This window comes from Apostichopus japonicus, chromosome 14, assembly GCF_037975245.1.
Source record: "Apostichopus japonicus isolate 1M-3 chromosome 14, ASM3797524v1, whole genome shotgun sequence".
NCBI classification, from domain to species: domain Eukaryota; kingdom Metazoa; phylum Echinodermata; class Holothuroidea; order Aspidochirotida; family Stichopodidae; genus Apostichopus; species Apostichopus japonicus.
In genome coordinates, this window is record NC_092574.1 from 14,842,801 (window position 1) to 14,861,705 (window position 18,905).

At 34.7% G+C, this 18,905-nt stretch overlaps 1 long non-coding RNA gene across 3 annotated transcripts in view; it reads right to left on the reverse strand.

Annotated features, from left to right (window-relative positions):
* The window catches only part of LOC139979816 (uncharacterized), a 52,929-nt gene extending 41,393 nt beyond the window's left edge, over nt 1–11,536 (reverse strand). The window contains exons 1-4 of one of the 3 annotated variants that reach the window (XR_011797344.1): nt 11,491–11,536; nt 7,532–7,716; nt 6,821–7,102; nt 6,223–6,420 (exon numbers count right to left, since the gene is read on the reverse strand). This is a non-coding gene — a long non-coding RNA (uncharacterized lncRNA). Of the gene's footprint in view, nt 1–6,222; nt 6,421–6,820; nt 7,103–7,531; nt 7,717–10,606; nt 10,764–11,490 lie in introns of those variants that run through there. The other 2 variants (XR_011797342.1, XR_011797343.1) reach the window with 2 other exon arrangements.
* Between the last annotated feature and the right edge of the window lie 7,369 nt (nt 11,537–18,905).

Consider the following 18,905-nt stretch of genomic DNA (forward strand, 5'->3'; position numbering starts at 1 on the left):
TACTGATGTGTTATATAGTCAAATAGCCACTTCAGTATTTCAGGCTAGGTATTTTATTCGATACAACACATACAACGACTTGGCGACGGAAACGGGATTTACGACGAAATTAAGGATATTCATAAAGAAGCAATCAACATAGAACTCAATAGAAAAAATTGGAAGTGCTATGAACATTATATAATTATAACATATCTTTATACTCTTGGGGGAAAATGACTTATAAAACATTTTTTTTTAAATTTTCCAGTTTTATATGAGTTGAACTGGATACACACCCCACCCGTTATGGACACGGAGGCAACACAACGTACACCAATAATGGTATCATATGTGTTATAGGATGTTGATATGCTTGTTGTTGCATAAGACAGCTCCATGAACTTATTTTTTTCCATTAATGTAATTGATTGTATCTTTCTGTTTCGCTCGATTGCTATATAGTTGAGTGTCTTTGCAAGTTTACCAATACATAAATACTACTGAGAGCAGACTTATAGTATTCTAGTACCAGAGTACAAGTTCTTCGTGGTCGCACTCACACAATCTTGTACTCATACTCACAAGAACCAAGTTTCATATATTCGTGTATACTCATACTTTGTTTCTTGTGCTTACGCTCGGTACTTGCACTCGAGACTTTGTACTCGTATACTCGCAAGAACCAAATTTCATGTATTCTAGTATGTACTCATACATTGTTCTTGTACTTACACTCGGTACTCGTACTTGTACTCGGAACATTGCATTTGTACTCATGGATTTGTACTCACACTACTGACTGAGCCTGACTGACATCATTCTACAACTGTTATGTCTGCTATGATAATAATGTTTGCAACAACATATGTCTGATATTATAATAAATTTTGTTACAACGACAGAGTCGTTTTCGCGAAATTTGCTGAATATGGGGATGTCAAGGGCTGGTTTGAGGGTCGACGGGACGGTTCTTCTCCCTGTTCAGTTCTGTCCTCTATTTTTATTGATTTAATTCTCAGAATGTCGGTTTGTCATCACTCTCGCTCGGTAAAGTACGAGTATGTGAGTTTTAAAATAAAAGTAACTACTTTTTTTCGCGACATTCTCACTTGCCAATTTAACAAAAAGTTCAGGAAATACAATTTGATGGCTTTTATTTTTAATTAAATTATGTCAGAATTGTAGTCCACACTAATCTCTACCGTTTTGTTTATACCTAATGGAACAATGTAAAACTGACTGTAAAATTTACAAAATGGAAACGAATTCAATTTTTATAATGGAAATATATATATAAGAAGCTGAATTTCTCTGGAAAGCCCCTTCCGTGCCACATTTTTTGGGCTGTATCGAATAAAACTGGGTATTCGTCCCTGGTTGCAAGTTATAGAGGCTACTGTGGCTCCTGATCGGCACCCCAGCAAAGAAATGGCTAAGTAAGGATTGCACTTAACTAAGGGTTGTATAGCTCATTTGGTACAGCCCATGGCTTCCAACCATTCGAATCCCGTTCTGGACTTCAGTTTTTCGTATTACACAGATAACTGATAACGCATCTATATATAGCGTACATACAATTGCCGGTAAGTGCAAAATCAATGTCATATCGTATAGTTATTCGCTTGAAATAATTATCGAAAATGGGGATCTCGATGCAGGGACATTAATTCGTCGTTCTATTCTCATCAGAGAAAAGTTAGTGTCATTTTTAATATAGCGTGCACACATAGCTCTTATTATCTAATTTAAAAGTGCCCTGCTCTTCCTTTCATCTCTTGCGATCTCATCTATTTGAAAATTAAATAGATCATTTTTTGTCGCGACATTTATTAGCTATGAATGGCCAGTTTCATCCAATTATCCTTCTGGAGTCATTTACTTATGCCGTTAATCATGTTTAGTGAACACTACACCAGGCAGCTCATATATCGCTGCACCCAACACCAATAGAAAACCGCTGAATTTTAAACTTAAGGGGTATCGAAGTTAATATTGTTTGTCATATTTCTAATAAGTAGTTTAATTGGGCGACACACACACACACACACGCATATATATATATATATATATATATATATATATATATATATATATATATATATATATATATATATACCGTATATATTCCTCCCTGTGGAGGAAGTTTTTTTTTACTGTTCTGGATTTTTCGAATCATTACAATTTCACATTTTTCAACTCATTACAATTCCAAACATATATAAGCAAATCCCGTTGTAGGCTATATTTATATAGAATCTAATTTGATTAAATATCTTCATTGTCACAATATTGAACGAAACTCATTACTTGCGTCACATCGCGTTTTTGCTTGTTTTTTTTCCCGACCATTCTTTTCCACATTAATCCGTCAAAGTTTTCCATTTAAACAATAAAACTGAAAATTGAACTCAATCGATACAAAGCACGATTCACTTGTTTTCATATCACCTTATTTCTTAACTTTGCTTCTGTTTGATACTTCACATCCTTTTCTTTACCAAACAAGCAAGCATTTCATCATTCGTTATATAAGTTTATGATTTGTGCGTCGTTTTAATTTTTTTTTAAATGCAGCAGATGGGTTACTGGGCCAAGGTTTCGTTTACATCATTTACATAAAGTTCAATCTACTTTCACAACTTCCGCTCTTATCGTTCTGTGTAACACCGGAAACACATGTCACAATTCCTGAACAGCTGGTATGAAAACACTAACATGTCTTAATGTAGGACAGAAATCACCCAAACGGACATAAGTCATGATACGACGTTTTCAATATCACTCTATTACCAAAGTCGACCTCCACAGACTAATATATCTCCATTCGTGGTAAAAGACATGCTTTTATTTATTACTCGAGGCATTTTCACCACAAATAGGATCGTAATCTCACATACCATCAGTCGTAAATACCACGAAATTCGCTATCCTTAGAATGGTATTGGCTATGATGATAAAGCTTTCTTGCTAATGGATTAATACAGGGGGATATAAAAATCTCTCCCCCCCCCCCCTCTCTCTCTCTCTTCTTGGCCTTGATCTAAACCCCTGACTCAACACCAAATGAAATATTTTTTAACTGTACACAGAATGCAGCCTTTGACATAAGTGATGTAAACATGACGAAAGAAAGTAACATCAATTCATCATGATTTCTTCTTCTATTTTCCCCCTTTTTTCCGGATGAATAAATAAAAGAAACACTGCAGCAGCAAGACTTTAAAAATAGAGAGAAATCAAAAGAAAAAAAAAAAAAAAGGATTCACATTCATGAGAAGTAAAGACTGGTGTACCACTTTCATTATCTTTCTTGCTTAACATTCTACAGTTAAAGAGTCAGGAAGATTGAACACGCTCTGGGTAAGAAAAGTGTGAACGGTTCTGGCTTAAAATAGAAATTTTTAAAATTATTGATAAAACGTTGCTAAGACTTGTCACTGCGTGGCATTTTTCACGAGAATATTTTTTTGCCACAGAATTTGAAGATGGGCAAATTCACCGAATGAGTAATCTGGAGATGGGGATGCATATAGAAGATAAAAAAAAAAAAAAAACAGGACAGGTTTTACTCAATTGGGGAGGGAGCACAAATTTTGAGGGACAGTCGAACATTATGATTTAGAGAGCAAACCCTAAAACTTAACTCAAAGCTTTTCTACAAACTGGATGGATCCCTCAATTTCTTCTGTGCCACAAATTCCATTATTTTGAATGTTTTTCTTCAAAAGGGCACTTTCTTATTATAACTACAGATAAGTTGTTATTTTTTTACACGGGTCCCTTTTGCCGCTTTTCAAACCCAATGTGGGACACTTTCCCCTGTGCGCCTCTCCCATTCCGACACTGTCCGTCACAACTTGCACAAACCATCTCTTGTAGTCCTTAGGTGGTCTTTTCCAAGCGAAATTGCTTAAAACTTTAGTGATTCCTTGTAAATATAATATATATATATATATATATATATATAAAAAATATATACGGAATGCCTTGAATGAAAGTTTGCAACTACTTGTTCGTGCGGTTTCCAGAAGTAAGCCTCAGTTTGTTTAAAGGTCTTCTGTAATTGTAAGAATCATCATTTGAACGTGCTCATAAAAGTTCAATATGTTGCATTGTGGGGGTTTTGCCCCCTTTTTGGTTATTTCCTTTCTAACTTTCCTCCATTTGTTTCACAAGTTTCAAAGCAAGGGTGCAAGACTTATAGTCTCTTTTCATAGAAGTAGTACATATGTCTCATCTCTTCTTTAAATCCGTTATTCCCTAGTAAGATTGGTCTAGGATAAAGGTGATATTAAGATATATGTATAGGTATATCATATGAATAAGCCCTTTCATAGTACTTTAGAGAGCTGGAAACCTCGCTGAATCTGAAGCGTTCGTGCGTGATTGGGAGTCATCTCCTTGGGATGAATCTATCACTCATTCAGTAACAGCTGACCAGACCACGAAGATCTAAGCAGATGTAATTAAACTTTACGTTAATTTCACATCAAAACACTGTATGTTCAAATTGTTGACCTTGGTGTTATCTACAAATAGATCATACAGGTCAGGTTAAATATTTATATATATATATATATATATATATATATATATACATATATATATATATATATATATATATATATATATATATCGGTTGATTGTAATACCAACGTCAGGCGACGCCACATATTGAACGAACGCAACTAGTTCTGCTATGTGACGTACTTGCCTTTGGGTTTACTCTTTTGAATCAATCATGATGCTAACCAATAAAATAGTATTTGTGATTCCTAACGGCGAATCTCAGGAAGAAATATTTGAAACAGAACGGTGCGACGTAGGTACATAAGGGTATATATTCTAAGGTACACAGATCATTACCTATTGATTTATTAGCACCGACAATTTGTCCGTAGAATGGCTTGAAACTGACACAGAAGTTTGATATCTTACGTTTCGTCGCGCCCTCTATTGTAGAACACTAGCAATGTTTTAAAGCAGATGGTTTTTGGGCGTCCTCGAGGGTGTCCTTGATGACTCTAGGTTTAACCACGAGGATAAGATAACAGGCACTTGACTAATTTCTTCTCATGTTGAATTGGATATTGATATATTATGGGGCCCTGTTATATCATTGCCACCATCACATTCTATTATCAATGCACATTGCTACTTATGTCCCTTCACCATGAATTTCTGATATACAATTGGCTTCTTCAAGGTCTTATCTTTCTTTTTGTTATGTTATGCTGCTGACTTCCGTGTCATATTGAATTATACAAGCTTTGCAAACAATCCACACGTCTAGTTTAAAAGAATTTCGACTTGGGCATTGCATCGAGTGGTTAGGTTGCAGACACCCTGTGGCGCAGTGAAGAGCTCTTCTTGAATACAAGATTGCATCGACTTACTGTAATCTTAACATTACAACAGAGTTTGCAACCCAAATTGAACCCCAAACCAATGATTATCAAAAAATAAGAACTTCCTCCAGGGTAGGGATACCAGGAAGGCCGTCTTCTTCAAATATTATTGAATGTCGTAAACATTTCGTTTTTTGTCTTAGCTTTTGAGGTTAATAACTGAAAGCGAGAAATGAAGGTTAGTAGATTCATTTCTTGAAGTTCCAAATATAGATTTGCGCAACAAAAAGTCTGTTATTGCTTTGGATAATTCAAAATGAGATAAATTAAAATGAGCGCAAAGAATATGAAACATCAGTGTGATGTGTGATTAAATTTATGAATATTTTACATGGTTTTATATAAACTTAACAGAATGGCTCTGAATCGATTTGCATTGTATTGTAAATTATTGTATTTTTATGCAATTTATTGGAAATGTGTTTTAATCTAGTGTATTGTTTTGTAATTAATTGACATTGTATTTTAATTTATTGTATTGTTTTGTAATTTATTATATTATATTGTATTGCAATTTATTGAATTGTATTGTATGCCATAGCATTGTATTGAATTATATTGTATTGTATTGCATTACATTGCATTACATTGTTTTGTTTTGTTTTGTTTTGTGTTGTATTGTATTTTATTCTATTCTATTCTATTCTATTGTATTATAGCTCTATTCAGACCCCAAGGAAGGCATCCAAATCTTAAAAGAGTTGGACGTATTCCACCAATATCTGTTTCGTGTCTTATAATTGCCTAAATGGCAATTAAACAATTGCCTTAATGGGAATTAAACAAGAGATTGCAAACACATGATATATCTTGTCCATATAGTCTTGCTTACCATTCATTGCAGGTACATGCTGTATTGTGAAGTAATTCCTGTCAGATCGCTTCTTTGGCATGCAGTGTTGACAGTGCCATGACATATCATGCATGTTCCATCTCAACTTCTAAGTACCGTTTTCGACATATTGACGGCTGCAGGAATGCTCTGACAAGTAGCATCCGCCGCCTTTTGAAACAACACAATGGCCTCGATCTGGTGGTATAATAAAAACAGAAGAGCAGAGGTTTTATAAAGCCACGGTAGATTCTATTCTTGGTCTTTCTTCTAATGTCTTGTCGTCTGCGAACTGCTGTTCATCTTCTATTTGCCATTAATCCTAGTTCATATTCAATCTAATTTATCATCGGCAACAGTCACTCGTGAGACAGTAGGCAATGCACCATCATAATTTAAAATCCGCCAGATATCTCAACACTGTAGTTTCTTAACAAGTCTCCCTATTTATACATAATGGGCGCGCGCGTTTTCAGTTGTGTTATCGAAGGTGTAAGAATTTTTTTCCACCTTAAAAAGAGTCTGCACGGTAATCAAACAGAGAGAAATTTTGGAATTTATTATATGAAAGGTGCATGGGGTATCCGTTCCTACTGACCTAAGTCTATAGGAAGTCCATTTTGCGATTGGCAAATGACGAAATTGGTGCTGATAGTGAGTATTGACCTCATCAATTCTGGTCAAGAGATTGCGAAGACTGATGGATGAAACGGTGACCAGATTCGCTCTTTCATCAAGGTCGACTTTGTGTTAATTAAAGACCACCAACTAATGGGGTTGTGTCTTATTGCTAGTGCCTCTTCCTCGAGGACGGTTTTCGTGCATGAGGATCAGTTGCGAGATAAGATAAAATGGGGAACGATTGTTACAGATTCTGTGACTGGGAATGAAAGAAGGTTCAATGTATAATATGATTATTAAAAAGGGGGAAATTATTAATTTCACAAGAAAACATAATGATCATTACCAGTTGGAATTATCAGTTTGAATGATCACGTAAACAAAGTAAAGATTAATTAGGATTCTATGAGGAGACAAAAGTTAGATACATACTTCTTTTTGTAAATTTCTTGAAGGACAAAACATTGTCAGTGTTTAACGAGCTACGACATCTTATTGAAGTATCAACTCAATGCAACAATCTAAGCCATAAGCTTAATGTATTCAGCAATGACAAACTGAAACAGATTACAATCAAAGGAGGGTACAAATATGAGAAAGAGCGGAAAAAGAAGTACAAAGGACTGTATGTGGGAAGATAATATCAAGACGAGTTAACACAAGACAAGACAAAATATGGAGGACATACCGATACATGACAAGACAGCAAAGATGAAGACAATTCAAGATGAGATGAGAAAACCAGAGACAAGGTCAAAACAAAGGAAGAGCAGCCAACATAGTACCGACGTACAAGACAGCATGATGAACAAGCAATGAACACTAAATAAAAAGCATTCACAGATTGCTGAGCTTTTGGCTGGCAATGATAACCTGTAAGATGAAAGAGAAATGACGAGACTAGATAAGGTATAATCAGATAAATTGAGACAAGAGAACGCAATAGACAGGAAAAGACTTGCAATTAGGCGTGCCGTGAAATGATAAGACAAGACTGGAGTATGAGTACACATGTGCTACGTGACAAATTAACACTACAACCTTCAGTTGGTTATCCTTCATAGTTATGTTCTCTTTGCGAGGATTGTACTCTCGTTCGATCACTTTAAAGGATTTTTTGAGGCAAAAGAAAGAAAGAAAAAAGACAAGAAAATAATTTTGATATGTATTTGACCTTTTGAAAAGCCACTGTTATCAGTCCAGACTGTATTTCTCAACCACATTTATGTTTTGAGAAATGACCCCTGAGGTTCATCGTTTAAAGTGACTGGATTATATCTAGTCTAATAATGCACAGCTAATGATTTGGTCACTTACACAGATGCAACACTGAAAAAAACCCAACGGGGGAAAACATCAGACATTTTGACAAATTTGTCAGATGATGTTACATGTCATCCAAAGGTGTTGTGTTGTTATGAAGATAAAAGAACAACATTTTGCTGACTTGTAAGAATTTTTGAAACTGCAATGAATTAATATTAATATTTAGAGACCTGCACTGAGGAATCAACGGCATCATCAATAATTAGCATAAACGGAGCATTCCAAATATTTAGCATATTTAATCGGTGACAATCTTGAATACCTAATAGCATATAGACACATTATTAAAGCACTTAATTTTTTTCATTGACTACAAAGTATTAAGACTAAAATTCTACCTAAAGTCATCCTTCTTTAACTAGACGTTTTAGAAGCCTAACTAAAGATTTCAAATATAGCGTCAGTGGTAGGATACTCAATGTATTTGTCGTCATATGTGTAAGCACGGAGGGCCTCAAATTTCACCTGTCTCTGTAAAAGATGTAGTCTTTCATTGATACTGTATTGAGATTGTATTTGAGACTGTATTATTAGCTGAACCTAATTGCTGCAGAAGTAGACAGTCTGTCCTAGTTTCGAGTGTTCGTCTTCTTCCCGGGCTAATAAAATTGAGGTCAGGTTGAAGAGGGAATCTGCACAATGATAACACACATATGAACATGAGTTGATTAAACTATATCCAGTGTGTGAACGCGGGCAATTAGAAAATGAAATGAAATGTGCAACTCCGTTCTTGCACTAAACTGCAGCTCCCTTTCCCCCCGGAAAAGTATGACAATACCATGATGGTATATGCAGTGTAGCGTAACGTATACGTGTGCATTATACCTGCTTGCGAAGAAAAATGACCATATTAATCAATTTTTAAATTTTCATTTTCAAATCTAATGCACAGTGTTACGTACACCCCTAATTAAAAGATACTACAAAACCCTGCAAAAGACATTACGATGTAAGCAACGTTACCGATGTAGAGCAATTTTCTGACTGTTAATGGAAGAAGCCTGACCTAGATATCGTGGGCTAGATTGGATGTTTCGTATTTAAATGTCATTAGCTTTACATACAGAAACTGCCTTAAAGGTGTTAATGGTTCTACCTTTAATTCATCTAAGTAATTGAGATACGTTAAATCAGTCAACTTAAATGTCACAGGAAGGCCAGATTTCTTGAGGGTAACGGTAGTTGAAGTCTGAACACAAGTGACCGTTACTGTACCTATCTACCACATGGGGTTGGGGGTTGTGGTAATACTAAAAACTGTGTAAGCTGCATGATTTTTAAATCCTGGTGGTTCGAGGTCACGACTATGGACCCTGTAGAGGTACCCTGTAGATCCTGTAAACATCGTTCCAACAATATGAAATTGGCCGATGATTCCATGACAATAATATCGTCTACCTGGCAAATTATATGTAAATTTATATGCAGAGTAAACTATGATTTTATGCAAATTTAAAAAAAAAACTAACTATTTTAAACGAAACTTCTACTGTATAATTTTTATTATTACTGTACAGTAGTGAACTTTTTGCATGTTCTTATGTATAATGAATGTTCCATACTTCGCTCGCAAATGTCTACGGAAAATGGTTTTGTTTTTGTTGTGAGGATATAGGCGAAGGAAACACGTTCTTTCGTTCATGGCAAGACAGTTTTCATTCGGCTTTATGTCTTAATGTGATAATAAAATGACCGTCGAGAAAAACAGATACCAGCTAAGCTGTCATGTTTAACTATGAATGCACTGAGTATGCAGTTAATTGTGACATCCTATATGATACACATATTTAATCATTGTGATAGAAATGTAAGACACAATTTAACAATGTACGCATTTACGTGGAGAGAGATGTATAAATGTAATAATGATGAATTTTAAAAAGGATCAAATCCCAAAAGAGCAAAGAGAAAGAGAGAGAGGAAACAAAACATTAAATACGAACAATGATACCAATAGTAATTAACTTCAAAACATGATCACGATAGATTAATGTCTCAACGACCATTTTGAAAACACTCTTGTGACTGAGTCTGTGAAACATCATTAAGGGAAGTTTCAATCGGCTGCTGATTTTCCTTCGCATGCAAGCGATTACAGTACCGCCAAATGACACAAACTCTTGTGAAGTGACCATCCAGTGGCTGTTTTGTTGAGTTTTTTTTTTCAGTCCTTGCTGAAGGGAAACAGGGAAATAAGATCTTGATATTTGATCGAAAGAGTTCTTTTATTCTCTTTAAATCTTTTTATAAATTTTTGCCCAGGGCGGCCGTTTTTGTCAGCAATCAACTCGGCGTCGAAGGGAGCCCTTACAGGGATCATAAGATGCGTTCAGTTTACCTATAACATTCCTATACTGGGTTGTATTATTGTGAACGATAGAGGTGCAATACAAGGGAACAACAATTTATTTCTATTTTGTTACAATGTACTCACACGATATAAAGCTGACTTCTTCGTGACAATTAAATTACTCATGCACCCGACACTCGTACATCGAATAATTGCCTTCAGTCACTCATATGTACATGTAACAGGATGGCCAAGATCCTATACCCCTGTAAAGTAGGAGTGAGCGATAACGTAGAGATTCCTCTTTGAGGCGTTATACAGCAACAAATTTATTACTGTAACTCATTCTTATCTTGGTCTCCATTTCGCATATAATTACAGTGGAAAGAAATCATAGAAAAACAATGGTAAGACTCTTAAATAAATTACACTTTACCCTAAATCCGTTAGTAAAATGAGCCCAAAACAATACAAACTAATAATACAACTGTTCAGACGATCCTAAATGAGGGATTCCCAAGGAGACAATAATAAGGGGGTTCCCCTAGTTAATACCAACTGCGCATGCGCAGAACAATGTATAGCAACCGGAGATCAACCGTACGTACGTTCATGTCTATCCACAACCTTTTGAATTGACTTTTATAGCGGTTTGCAATAATTCTGGTTAAACACGTAATTTTATAATCCAGGTAAAACACACATGTCATAAATTGACCTCGAAGCACCCTAGCACTGGATTATCATAAGAATAACTAATGAAAAGGTTGAAATAATAATGGAATATAACAAACAATACGTTTTAGTGGCTACATGTAGCCTACAGGCGATCGCCGCCTCCTGGGCTATTCTAACATGCACACTTATAACATTAGGCCTGCTAATAGCGACGATTTACTTCTATCCTGATATTTACTACAATTGAGAGTCATTGACTCTGATTTACCATTAGTTAAGATAGTAACATGCTTTACATTTAATGATTAGTTTATAGTTTGTTAAATGACCATAAATATTTATCAACCAACCTGTAAAGTAGGAGACAGCGATAACGTAGATATTCGTCTTTAGGCGTTATACAGCAACAAATTTATTATTGTCTCGCGCCCTCTAATAACAAATACTTTATAGTTAGTTTTTACAGAGGGGGGGGGGGGGGGGATGGTGATAAATCAACCCTGTTATATATAGAAGAATTGGTTATAGTCACTCAGATATCGAAGCATTTTCAAATATTTACTTTCATATCAAAGTGTTGGCTACATTTATACATATACCGAAGCATTGCCTGTACATGCACTATCACTCACATATCGAAGCATTGTCTATATTATCACTAACATATCGAAGTATTGCCTATAGTCACTCATATTTAGAAACTGCCTTTAATCACTGATATATTGATGAATGTAATTACTGATATATCGATATTGGCTACATTCACCTAAATATTGAAGCATTAGCTAAATTCATACATATATCGAAGCATTGCCTTTATAATCACTCACATATCGAAGCATTGCCTATATATGGTCACTCGTATATAGAAACACTGCCTAGAATCACTCGTATATAGAAACACTGCCTATAGAATCACTGATATTTTGAGGATTGCGTGTAATTAATCATATATCGAAGCATTGGCTACTTTCACACATATATCGAAGTATTGGCCACATTCATACATATATCGAAGCATTGCCTGTAATCACGAACTGGCATATATCGAAGTACCCCCCCCCCCCCCCCCTCTCTCTATATAAATATTGTATACTCTCTCATATATACATTTTTATCACCATGGCAATTTTGTTCTGCATTATTCCGAAGATATTTATAACGAGTTAAGGTACAATAACACACTCATCCACAAACATGCCAAAAATGAATAAAGAAAATAAAGTAAATAAAACACTTGAAACTAAGTAGAAATCTATACTGTAAATCAACAACCGTGTTTACTACAATGAAAAGAAGGAAGAAACAAAAAACAAACAAACAAAACAACAAACATCTTCACATTAAGCTTGTCCAAAACAGACCGCAAGAGGTAAATTGTTTGTCTATTTTTTATTTATACGTAATATATTAAATGAGCAAAGGACAAACAAACAGGCACTGTAAACACACATGCAAGAAAAAAAAAAACGAAAAAAAAAAATCGTGACATCTTCAAACTCTCGAATATTCATTCTTTCTTTCAATCAATGGTATGTAATTAAATATTTGCAAGATAATCGTGTCCATGGAATGTCTATAGACATCAACATATGCAGTTTAGAGTTTCTTTGTGGATAACGAGTATAGGCTGGTAAATGTATTCAATTTCTTTAGAACATGTTTTCTACACTTTACGTTTTTTTTACCAAATTTCTCTACATCATTTGAACTCAGGAGGTTCTGTCATTCTTGTGTACACATCTCAGCTTGATTCTTGTCCAATCGTGATTCTTGCTAAGCCAATCACCGTATTTTTACTCAAGAACGAAGTCAATCTTGTCAAAAATAGACCATATTATGCAGTGCAATAGTTATCTGGTTTGCTTCTTCCGTTTTCCAAGGAAACGTCGTCCCCGTGTATAATATGCTATATATGTATACTCCGGTACAAGGCTTTTAATCTTGTGAAATGACATACTTTCACTGGTGCGAGAAAATGTGATTAGGTTTGTGGGACGTTATATCGCTGACTTCGGGAGAAAGAACTCGATAACATGAATTATAGTGTACATTCCAAGGGAGCATGAAACCTCACTTCAGTTTCATTAACGTCACTCTCAATTTATGGAATATGAATGACTTTCTCGGTAATATTACCGTGAAGGTATAGTAAATAACAATTCATCATTTTAATAATTACAATCAGCTTTTGATTAATTACTATAGGCTGATGTGTCTAATGCCATCGAAGAGAGAGAAGAAAGTTATATGAATATTTTGATAAGACAAGACCATACGCTAGGTTTAGACAAAGGCCTTGTGGGAATCCTTTTTTTTATCACCGATCATATGCACATACAATGAAGGTATATAACTAGACTTTACTGTATCTGGAATTCATTCTGTGTAAACTTAAACAAGAATACTTTGAGTAATTATAAGTGTAATTCGGTCTCATTAAACTTGTTGATCAGTATCGCCTGAAGATATTTTCTCTTTACTACACACGTAAGAGGAAAGAAATCGGTCTAGGAACCTCTCCAAATTAGTAGACAAAATAAAAAAAGGGGGGGGGGGTAAAGTAGGAGAAGGAAAAACTGACACAAAATGTGAAACATTTCACTAAATATCTTTAAAGTAACGATAAAAATGATTTGACAATATATATATACAACGGCTATGCACAGTTTCAACGCTTTTCCATACAATATTTGAATGATGCACACGTTTTGTTATTACACACGTACTAGTGATAGCACATGATGCTAAACGGTTTTAGTAAGGAACCTACAGCCACACCCCACATCCCCCACCCCCCCAAAAAAAACACGCACACCCACGTCCACACCTCCACACCTGGCACGCACATATCCCACGCATCCGCCGCATCCCCAGGCCTCCCGAACCACAGGCCTCCAAGGCATTCAAACACATGGGTTGTGGGGGTATATATGCCAACGTTAGGTGGTTCAATCGACGGGAAAGTTGATATTCAGGCCTTAAACTTGGAGGGGGTTGTGAATATAAAAACGTTACGGAACTGGCTTTCTTTTTTGTTTCCCAATGGTCAGTTGTCAGTTGAAAATCTTTAATAACATTAGCTATTTAGTAGCCTGAAAAGTGACAAGTGTTGATCTACTTAAATCCACAAGGGAAATATAGTTATAACAAAAGACTTATAGTGAATAATCTCTACCTTGGGGAAATATTGATTAATGATCGTACCGGTTAGCTAATTTCCCCATCTTATCCAGTCTACGTATACGCGGGCATTGACATATCTCGCAGATCACTGAAGTTACTAAGACCCTGTTAATGACAAATAAGAAAACATGCAGTATCGACTCATATCTCTACTTTAACGTCGTGCGAAGTGCGGGATACTGTAATAGAAGGGTGCATGCCCTAACATTCACATCAATAGTGGCTAAATTTGTTGAAATTGAACTCAAAAGTATCCTTGTGGAGCTCATGTGTATCCAATTAATCCCGAGTGAAATGAGAAAAATTGGATTATACATTTACAAGGATTTCTGGTGACAAACAATGCGGAACGTATATTAAAGAGAATAATATTCCATATACGGCTAGTTGAAACCCCCATCTCAATACCTTGCCCCTAACTCGAGATATGCATGGTTGATTGAATGTAACATATAGTTTGACTGGCTAAACTACTTCAACTACTCCAGGAAGTTGGATCACAGTATATGTAGGGGTCTGTGATGCCATCTGGGCAAATGGTCTTCAAAAGCTTTACTTAGGCAACTAAAATCTTCTTTGCTGATTTACCCTTGAAAACTGATAAAATATGTTTGCTTAGCTGTCAAAATTCTCTGTCCTTAGAGTGTAATCCAAATGTATCTTTTTGGGGTAGAAAATTCTCTTTTTGTCTGCAGTGTGGATAAAGGATTGTCAATTTATAAAGCAAAACAAATATACTTTAAGCTGAAGTGCCCTGATGACGTCATTCATTCTGTTGCCAGATGCATTTACAAATTAGTACACATTATTTTAAACCTTCACAATACAAAATGTATGACGATGTGGTTTTCACCTATAAATTCAGACAATTTTAAGCAATTACTGTTGTTAAACAATCAACTTTAGCCACCAGAATATTTTTTTAAGCCACTAAGTGATGAAAAATTATTATTGAGGTGGCCGTAAGTTGGTTTTTGAATAAAACAAATACATAGCCTGAGTGAAATTTCGTTGTATCAAGCATAACCTGAAAACAACAGTAAATGCCTTTTTTATACTCCTGTTTTCATGAGATCATGTTGGAAATAAGAAAAGGGTTCGACCTATATTTACTAAAGTTTCGGTTATATTTCTTCATTAAGAATGAGAACAGTGATCGCAATACATAAAACTTTTACGAAGTAAAACAATAAATGTTTTGGTTTTTTTTAGGCCACGAGGCTGGCTAGGAAAGTTTCGGACACCCCCAGCTGGAAACGAATAATGCCTTCATGCGAAAATGAATGCTCGACAAGTACTCAACGAACCGAAAATCCTTTGCGCTTCAAATCACATTGGAATCGATTTGCCGCCAAAAATGGTCTACCACACAGGCTTTTCAAATTCACCCTGATATGGCAAAACCAAAAAGATAAGAAATAAAGCGGATATCTGCCACATATATCGGAAATACAAACAGTTCATGTTTATACTCCGTTCAATTAGTTTGACACTATTAAAACGAAAAGAAACGTTCTAGATTAGCTCATAAAATGAGTCTGTTATTTTCATTTCAAGGAATATTCATTTTAATTGCTTAGCTTATCACAAAAAGATGTATATTTATGTTCTCTTATCAGACTGAAAGCGGTTTTATAATAAAAAAAATGAAAATATTACCTTGAAGGATTTATATTAATAGATAAAACTGCTTGGGTTTGTGTTTCATTGTTGTTACGTCATAAAACTCTGTCATGACTAAGCCGTGTATAATATTCTCATTTAATTCGATAAAAATCATTCTTTTAAAGTAAAAGCTTCTTTTTCATGTTTCTTTAATCATAGTGAGATATGAAACGTTAAAATCACAAAAAGTGTTGTCATGCAGTTAAATGATTTGAATTATTTGCTCAAAAAAGCTAAGTTTCCATTTCTGGAGTCTGAAGTAATTTTTCATCTTATAAACCATGCAGAAATACCTTTCTTGACTCAAAGAACATTCAATGACCTAGAGTTAGTGGTTTTAGTATTATCACAGACCTCTAGAAATGCAATATTGAACTTGTTTAAAAAAAAATGTGATTATATAAAGCAGTTTAGACAGACCCACATAGCATTTTTAGGATATGTGTATGTGTGCGTTATTACTTTATTACCCGACGGTGGATTCATTCAAACGTTAGTCCTGTCAGGTATGACTATCGCATGGGAACTAAGAATATGCTGTGAATGAAACCGTATAGGAACCTTGAATGCAAGGTACCGCAAAAGTTTGATTTCCTTGGTGATTGTTAGGAAGGGACTGAATAATATTCCAGGTGATTCACTCGTGAATGCGACCCGTTTTTGAGACAGTAAAATTCAAAATTCCGAATCAACATGAGGAAGAATAACACACCAAGAGTAAGATCAAGAGTTTGTTATTCCGGAGTAAATTCTTTTATGATTAAACACGAGAAGTTGTTAGAGAAACTGTCTGGTGTAAAGAAAATATTTTGCTTTTCCTAAGTACTTTAAACTTCTTTTCGTTTTATTAAGACAAGTTTTACGTAATAGAACTGTTCTGATGGTGTGCAAAGATCTTGGTAAAGCCGTCCAAACTTCAAGAGTTTGAATTTTAAAGAAAATTTCCAAATGGACAACTGAACCTTAATCAGAGTGAGTCACGCTTATAGAATATTGCTGTTGATACTTCCAGTGGGGAGTGATGTATTGCTATGAGTTTTAAGGGACGAAATGTCGCAACATGTTTTACCAGAGTTCGTTTTTTTTGTTATTGTCAAAATTGATTTGGAAATGTCCGGGCTTCCTAAATGTAAAATACCATATACACAAATCTATATATATTACAAAGTCTGAAACTGATGTGTTACTTTTCTTTTATCGTCAACTAAAAGTTCCAATAACCCGCCCAAGAATTGCAAGAGATCTTAATAAACAAGCAAAACCACAGAGTCGCGCAAAAAAACTGTATATAATGTAGCAGAACCCCCACCGAAAGATGCGAGAGGATGGTCAACATTGAAAAACTGAGGAACCAGGAGGGAAAGATGCATTAAATTCCTATGGAAATGTATTTTTATGGCACGTTTATTGTGTCTGTTTTAAGCCATTTTGGGTGGTTTTATACTCCTTGTAAAGATTTCTAATTAGAAACCTTCATTTGTTCTTTGGTGTTTTTGTTTCTTCGGAGGGTGAGTTACTGCTACGAATCGGTAACATCTTCTGGTTTTTACTCTTGTTGATAAAATCGCAAGGCACGGTATCTGTTATTATAGTAATTGTTTGTCGTGATGATAACGAAACGTAGTAAAATGTTTGTGGCTACACGAGAAAGCTTATTTCAACTCTTGTGAGCGGTATATTTCAGATTACGTATAGGAATGATCGCAATGGAATATTGGTATCATCAAAGATGAATAAGTGAGTTTATGACGTAAACAAAGACGTTGTCTCTTAATGGTTTAATTGAGAATATGTATATTACGTATAAAGCAGTGTTTCACTACAGAATAAGTGTTTATGTTATCAATAACAACTATATATAAATTTCTTAAATTTTGTATTCGCGAACCGCAGATAGTGATCAAAACATGTCATGAAGACAAAGCTGTATTTCTATGTTACTATAGTTTCATTGCAATTTCCTCTGCCCAAAAAAAAAAAAATAAGGAAAATGCTGTGATTAATCTTATGTAAAAGAAATATAATAAAGAAGAAAAATATAGGGAAATAACTTTTTTCTATACCACTTTAGGGAAAACAAGAATATTTTCAGTAAAATACGTTGAACGTTGGAGTGTAGTTTATGAATAAATATATATGCAAAAAAGTACCAATATTTAGGTGTAGACGTCATCGTTAGGTTTACAGTGTTTTGCTTTTCTTAATTATTTACAAATGATTATCCACATACAGAAAGACGAAAACAAAATACTTATTTCTTGTTTTCAGAAAGAGAGCCTAGAGAGAGAGAGAGAGAAAGATAAAAAAATCGTGAACGATTTATTTATTTTATTGAACTATATACATTGCCGTATCCAATATAAAATCGCTCTAAGGCGCTTTAAAATAAAGCATGAAATCAAGAATATAAACAATTAATGGATGTTAAAGATACAGATATAAAAAGTAAAAACGGGATTAAATAGTAAAAAAGCAAAATAAGTGCAAAATTCAAATTCATTGTAAAAAGCTAAAACTTAACTTTAAAAATAATATAAGAAAATACACAATTCCTGAAAATAAATAAAAGGCAGCTCTAAAAAGGTAAGTTTTCACATGTTTTTTGGAATTCATTAATATTTATTACACACTTGGCTTTATCCTGTATATCATTCCACATGATGCAGCTGAATGGTCAAAACACCTGGTCCCATAAGTAGAAGTTCTGATAATGGGTTTAGTTAAAAATGACTGTTTTCAGACCGAAGAGATCTAGTTTGTTGATATTTTATGCCGAAGATCTGTGAGGTAGACAGGGGCCAAACCATTGAGAACCTTACAAGTATATAAAAGGATTTAAATACGATAATAAATATTCAACTTTGTAGAAATCAACGAAATCATCATAAACGGAAGGTAAAGCTTATCGTATGTT